Source organism: Mauremys mutica, unplaced genomic scaffold (assembly GCF_020497125.1).
Source record: "Mauremys mutica isolate MM-2020 ecotype Southern unplaced genomic scaffold, ASM2049712v1 000041F_np12_subseq_17779978:17974135_obj, whole genome shotgun sequence".
Classification (NCBI taxonomy): domain Eukaryota; kingdom Metazoa; phylum Chordata; order Testudines; family Geoemydidae; genus Mauremys; species Mauremys mutica.
Window position 1 is genome coordinate 29030 of NW_025422816.1, and position 7730 is coordinate 36759.

Below are 7730 nucleotides of genomic sequence, written 5' to 3' on the forward strand. Positions count from 1 at the left end.
GGAACTTTTAGTGAACCTCAACATGGTCCACACAGTCAGGCAGCGTGTGGCATGCTGGAGCCCTGTAGTCGCTCAGCCCAGCTTGCCACACAGTACAATAACGCCTCACTTAATGTTGTAGTTATGTTCCTGAAGAAATGTGACTTTAAGTGAAATGATGTTATGCGAATCCAATTTCCTCATAAGAATTAATGTAAATGGGGGAGGAGGGGGAGGTTCCAGGGATTTTTTTTTCACCAGACAAAACATTTATATACACACAGAGGCACACAGTATAAGTTTTAAACAATTTAATACTGTACACAGCAATGATTGTGAAGCTTGGTTGAGGTGGTGAAGTCAGAGGGTGGGATATTTCCCAGGGAATGCCTTACTGCTACATGATGAACTAGAACAGCTCAAGGGTTAACACATTGTTGTTAATGTAGCTTCACACTCTACAAGGCAGCACAAATGATGGGAGGGGAGACAGCATGGCAGACAGAGACTCTCACCTGTGTGTGTGAGAGAGAGAGATGCACATTGCCCCTTTAAGTACACTGACACCACTCTAAGTACATTGCCTTTTGAAGTAGATCAGTAAGTTCAGACAGCCCCTGCTGCCAGCAAGCTCCCTCTGTCCTGAGCCCTGTCATGTCTCACCCCCCCCGCTCTATGGAGATGGGGTAAGTGGGGGGCAGGAGCAGGGAGGAGGGGGACACCCTGACATTAACCTCCCTCTGTGCTACTGACTGCCCCAATCTGGATGGCTGGAACCTGAGTAGGAATGTAATTCTGTCACACCCCAAAGGGGTGCCGCAGAGGAGCTAACACTGTGATGCTGTCATGTGGGAGACACAAATTGCATTCCTCATGTTGTGATACTGGAGTCAGTCCTGGGCTTGGAAAGCTGAGGAAACTGCATGGTTGGCTCCTCCATGGTGGGAAAGGAAACAGAAGTGGTTTCACCTGGTAAGCCATGTTGGTGAATAAAACGTGGCAAAAATACATAGGAAGGCTAGTACTTCTTGACATATCAAGATGGGGGTGGGTGGGAGGGAAGAGTCCCCCAGGACTTTCCCAGAGTGAAAGGTCACTTGGGAGGAGTAAAAACAGAGCTAGAGTCACAGTACCTTGAATTTCATAGGAAAGTGAATAGTGCAGAGATCCAATTTAATCCAGATTCAGCACAGCACAGCACTGGCATGCTCCCTTCACCAGAGATTTCTCTTAGAATTATGCAGCACAGTTACAAGAGTCAAAACAGCCAATGTAGTTACCCCAGAGGCTATAAACATTATAGAATAACTCCCCTGGTAGGAGGAGATGTATTTTGCTTACAAGAGGAGGGTCCGAGAGTAGTAGCCATTTACAGGGCTTTCTCTAGGAGTCGGGCAAATCAGACTTAGTACTAACGTTTAGTGGCAGCTCCCTGGACCAGAATTAGGTTATGCCAGGTTGGGATAGTTTAGCACAAATCTGAGATGCAGTTTAGGTGGAAAGCACCATGATACTAGAGTTATACAGGAAATCTACAGAATGGGGGCTCTACATGTGCCTGGAGGCTGAGAGATGGGGTGCAGTGGGGGGGGAGTGGGGGGAAATCCTGCCCGCATTTTGGTAACTAAGTTGTTGCAACATGAACAAATGAGTCATTATGGCAGCAATGAGTGGTGATTGATTTTTATAGCCTTATTTCAAGACCTTAGTGCCCTCTTGAAAGTCTTACAAATAAAAGAAAAGTCCAGTAGAATCCAGTTAACCTAGACCTTGGTAACCTGCACTGAAAACTGATTTTGGAGAGAGAGAGATTGATTCAGGGGGGTGATTAAAAGGCGTCTGTGTTGGTGAAAGGCATATCACTCTGGGAAGTAAGAGAGGAGTGCAAGAAAGAAAAAAGCAACTAACAGGAGACCATGTGAATATGTGTAAGTTATACTAGGTCAACCCTTACTTCAACTTGCATCTTCTTCTGGCTCCTCACGTGGTGTGTTACACCGTTGGTAAGTGACTGTATGTAGCTCTGAGGGAGTTTAATTTACACAGCTCTGAATTGGCCCGACACTTGTAATTTCTGTTTTTACTAACATTTTTTTGAAAAAATCCCACGTGAATTGCATCTGACGAAGTGGGTATTCACCCACAAAAGCTCATGCTCCAATACGTCTGTTAGTCTATAAGGTGCCACAGGATTCTTTGTTGCTTTTACAGATCCAGACTAACACGGCTACCCCTCTGACATGTGAATTGATGTCAGTGAGACTACTCCTATGCTTAAAGTTAGTATGTTCTTAAGTACTTTGCTGTTCTGGGCCTAAATGACTATCTGAGGTGCAAGGCAATGGAGACCTAGATTCTATAACCTTATTAATGTCTACTGTATAAATCCATGGTGAAGGTAAGAGAGGTTCTTCATGAAAATGGGAACCCAATCACATGAACTTCCCTTCTTTTGGTCAGATGAAATTAAATGGATAATATACTGCAGTGACCATTCCTATTAAAGAAGACACCTTAATCCAGTAGGTCTTTTCCATCACTATTTTTTATCATTAACTTTTTTTTCCATTTACTAAAATATAATATGATGTGCCAGAAGTATCTGGCCTAGCTCAGATGGGGTATGTTGTAATATATGGCCGATTTTTATCAAAACATCTGAATCTCACTTTCAGTATGAATGCACTGCTTTTTCTTTTGCTGATCTGGAGATTTTCTTCGATCCTTTACAATGTTCTTCTGCTGGAAACAAATATGCAGTCTATTATTATTATTATTATTATTTTTTAAAGATAACCTTCAAAGGCTATTACATTGATTGAGTATATCTCACAGCTCCTATGGCTCCAGGGCCATAGTACCTGAGAGTGCTTCATGAACAATTGATGAGATTCTTGCAGCCCATGGGGAAGGGAGGCTATGGTGGCTTTTAACCACTATTGCATCCTCCTCAGCCTGGACTCCTTTGAGAACTGAGGAGGGCCCTGATGTAATTTAGGGGCCATGCTATGGTCTCATGGAGAGGATATGAGTTGCAGTGCACACTAAAGTGTTGCACTGCAGCTGCTCTGTTTTAAGACTCCACTAGTGTGAACTATATGGTACCTAATTCGCATTCACATAGTCTTACTTGAAACAGGCCTATGCTAACAAAAACTAGATACCTTTTAGCTCTCCCTAGCAGGGTCTATCCATGGCAGTTATAGTGCCACACTTTAGTTTGCACTGCATTTCACATCTCCATAGCCCACACTATGCAGGGTCATGTGGATGAGCCCTTAGGCCAGGGGTGGACAACCTGTGGCTCTAGAGTCACATGCAGCTCTTCAGAAGTTAATATGTGTATCCTTGTATAGGCACCGGTTCCGGGCCTGGAGCTACAGGTGCCAACTTTCCAATGTGCCGGGGGGTGCTCACTGCTCAGCCCTTGGCTCTGCCCCCACTCCACCCCTACCCGTCCCCTCCCCTGAGCCTGCCGTGCCCTCGCTTCTCCCCCACCCGCCCACCTCCTGAACACCACAAAACAGCTGATCGAGAGGTGCGGGGATGAAGTGGGAGGCACTGATTGGTAGGGCTGCTGGTGGGCGGGAGGCGCTGGGAGCCGGGTGGGGGGGAGCAGATGGGGGGGTGCTGCTGACATATTCCTGTGGCTCTTTGACAATGTACATAGGTAAATTCTGGCTCCTTCTCAGGCTCAGGTTGGCCACCCCTGCTTTAGACAGCCCTGAGGCATGTTCAAATTTCCAACTGTCCTGCCCCTGCCACATTTATCCTGTCCCTAGCCCTACTCCTGGCATGCCCTGCATTTCTGGGTTTATGAGGCTGTCCTTGGAGGACAGTATTTAGTTGTCTTCCTCAGTTCTTGCACTGGAGGAATTCTCCCCCAGCTGGAATCAGGGATTTTACAGCCCCTTCGTCTCATGTAAAGTGGCAGGAGCAGGTCTGAGAACCTTGCTGAATGAGTTTACTATTAAGCAAAACCCCTGTGAAGTATGATCCATATTTTATAGTTGAGGAATTGAGGCACAGAGCAAAGTGACTCTTCCCAAGGTCACACAATAAGTCTGTATTAGAGCCAGGAACTCTCGTCTGAAGTTTCAGTCCAATACCTTATCCACAGGACCATCTTTCCTAGTAGCAATACATATATGCCATATAAATGCTTTTCTGAATTGGGCCTAAAGTCCTTCCCTTGCCAAGACAACTCTTAAGCAGGGGCAGCTTCAGGCACCAGCACACCAAGCGTGTGCCTGGGGCCGCAAGCCACGGGGGGGCGCTCTGCCGGTCGCCACGAGGGCAGGAGGCAGGTTGCCTTCGGCGGCATGCTTGCGGAGGGTCTGCTGGTCCCACAGCTTCGGCAGACCTCCCGCGGGCGTGCCACTGAATCCGCGGGACCGGGGACCTCCTGCAGGCAAGCCGCCGAAGGCAGCCTGCCTGCTGTGCTTGGGGTGGCAAAATACCTAGAGCCGCCCCAAGGAAGCTTTCCCAAATTGGGCCATAGGTGCAAGATCATATTGTTTGTGTGTGTGTCCCTGTCCCTAACTGGAGTGTACACACATGGCCTATACAATCTGGGGCAATGAAGCAAATACCCGTGCAAGGATCCTACATGTAGAAGGGCTGCTCAGTTAAATTAACAGTTGTGCATGGCCCATGGAATCAGTGCTGCTGGTACAATTTGTATAGTGGGGGTGCTGAGAGCCATTGAACCAAACTGGAAACCCTGTGTATAATGGAAACCACTTCAAGCTGGGGATGCAGCAGAACCCCTAGTTCCAGAACTTATGTGTGGAATTGAGAGGAAGCTAAATTTGTTTCACTCTTGATTTTTTTTCCCCTTATTTTTCTGAAGGGCTATTGTCGTAGCTGTACCTATAACAGATTGTGCCCTCCTCATTCTCTGTTTTATATGATTATTTTTCTCTCTTATGTGCTGATTTAGAAAAATACCTATTCATGTGCTTCAGCCCCATTGAAGTCAATGAGATTTAACTATGTGCTTATAGGCCTGAGTCAGCAAGGTACTTAAGTATGTGCCTAACTTGAGTAGCCAGGACCTTTCACATGATTAAAGTTAGGCATATGCCTAAGTACCTTGCTGGGGCCAGGTGCTTTTCTAAAAAGGGATGCTCCTATGCACATGTTTAGTGCTTTGCTGAATCAGGACCAAAGTCTTTTATTATTCTGACGCCATCTTCTTTGTTTTCTTGTCTCGTTCCCTGTTAGATCGTCCTGGTTTTTTTCCTTTTTTCTTTCTTAAGTGCTCTTTTGCTTGCTACTGACAATTTGAATGTTTGTGCCAGCTCCGGACTACAGCATTCACAGCACAAACAGAAGCAAGGTAAAGTTCCTCGTTGCCTGACTTTGACACTGCATTGTATTTTCTTCCGTTCTCAGCAGCACACAGAATAGTTGAGTAAAATCCTTAAGCTCTGACTCCATCAATTTGCAGAAGGCATCGAATGGCTGTAAGAGGATGATGTGGTACACAAAAGGGAGAGTCACTCCCACCACCAGCCTCTTCATCGTGTGAAAGGGTAATAGCTTGAGCCTGCGCCTTTGGTGGCAGAATCACATGGCACCTGCTGTTCCTCTGCTTTGGGAGGAGAGGATAGATTTTGTTTTAAAAAAACCCAAGCCCTCTTTTTACGTTGCAAGCCACATATAGCTCTCTGAGTACCCAAGGATTTAAGCATGCACTGAAGTCCCATTTAAGTCAATTAAGCATGTGCTTAAGTGCTTTGCTAAAGTGGGATGAACATAAGCACATGCACACAGCAAAGCATGTGCTTCAGTGTTTGGCTGAAACGGCATGAAAGATGAATGGTGTGAGGGGGTGGACACTCCCTTTGATGGAGCTGGGCCCAGCCAGCCCTCTTTGCTAATCAGCTGCGGCTGAGAAAGTGACAGGTGTTTCCACTAAAGAACTGCAGGAGGAAAGGTGGGGTCTGAAGGAAGGGAGAGTCTCCTGCAGTAGTAGTCTCCGGAGAAGGATGACCCTTGGTGGCTGGGTAGAAAGCCCCAGCTAGACATTGTGTTTTCCATTTGTGTGTTTATTGGTGGTTTGGACAATAAAAGGAGGCAAGGAATATAGACTGATTTGGGGGGGTGAGGGGGAATGATACTTGTACCACTATGACTACACAAGTGTGGCCTGAGGATCTTACAGTTTAATAAGGCAAGTGACATGTGAAAGGTGCGGGTGGGGGATGCAATACATTTTCCCCCATTTTTAAAAGCATATGTACACTTATTCTTTTAGGGCTAGTCTACACTTACGAGCCGGGTCGACGCGGTGAGTTCGACTTCTCGGAGTTCGAACTATTGCGTCTAATCTGGACGCGATAGTTCGAACTCCGGAAGCGCCGCGGTCGACTCCAGTACTCCACCACTGCAAAAGGCGGTGGCGGAGTCGACCTTGGAGCCGCGGACTTCAATTCCGCGGCGTCTGGACGGGTGAGTAGTTCGAACTAGGGTACTTCGAATTCAGCTACGCTATTCACGTAGCTGAATTTGCGTACCCTAGTTCGACCCCGCTTCTTAGTGTGGACCAGCCCTTAGATGGTTAATAAAGTGTCCACTCTTTCCATGTGCTGCTCAAACCAGCCATCATTAATTGGCTAATGTCTTATAGGCATTGTAGCAGAGGAGGATCTTTGGATGGGATGGATGGATCAGTTCAGAGAGGGCACTGGTACAGTGTAAAATCCTAATGGCTGGAATAATCAAAATCTGGACTGGATAAAACTCTAGAACATTACTTTGTAGGTAAGAACCCTGCCTTGGTGATGGGAATGATTTTATGTAGGATTATTCCCTACACTATCTTTTCTAATGATTTATCCAGTGCTGAAATGAGTCAAGCCATGGGGATTCCACCTCTTCCCTTGGGAGACTTTTCCCACAGTCTAGTAGATCTCACTGTTTCCTAATATTAGCATACGTTTCCCTTATTAGTCATAAAATTATCTAGCTTTTAAAGAATACAGCTACAGTGTTCACTCTGTTCTACCATATGTCCTGAGTCATGACCATTCATGGAGATTATTTCCAGGAAAAAAGGCACAGTAGTTTCTGTGATCTTGAGTCCTTTCTACTGATGTTTGTTTCTTTCATTACTGTGTAAAAACATATCTTTGTATTAAGCAAACTGGTGGAGCTTCATATAAGCTTGGCAGCCTGACAGCTATCAGAAGTGGAATTAATAACAATACATGAGAACATTAAAACAAAAACAGAGGTACGAAGGACTGCATAGAAAAGAAAGGCCTCTTTAATTTGCAATCCAATCCAAGCGTGCTGCCTCCAAGTGACTTAATTATGTTAACCACAAAGCTTTTCTTACAAGCAGTGATTTATAAAAGCTGTAAGATTTTTGGCAATTCAAGATGTGTTCCTGCATTGAATTTACTATAAAAAAAACAAAAAAACCCCTGGTTTGAAACTAGTTGTACTTCTGTAGAAGGATGAAAGGGGAATATAAAAATGCACTGCAAAGATGACTTTATGATCAAGTGTGACAGTGAAGAATTTCAGTTCATTAGAGACATCTGCTTTGTAAAAAGAGGGGGCGGGGGGGGGGGAGGAGGAAAACACCACCTCATCATCAAGGTGGTTTCAGTGACACTCCAGATATTACTAATGTAGAGATAGTATTTTCAGACATGTCTTGTCTTCTGCCTAGTTAAAATCTTCACACTATGGTCCATCTACTACCCCCAAGTCTGCACATGGAACTCCCACTGCTATTA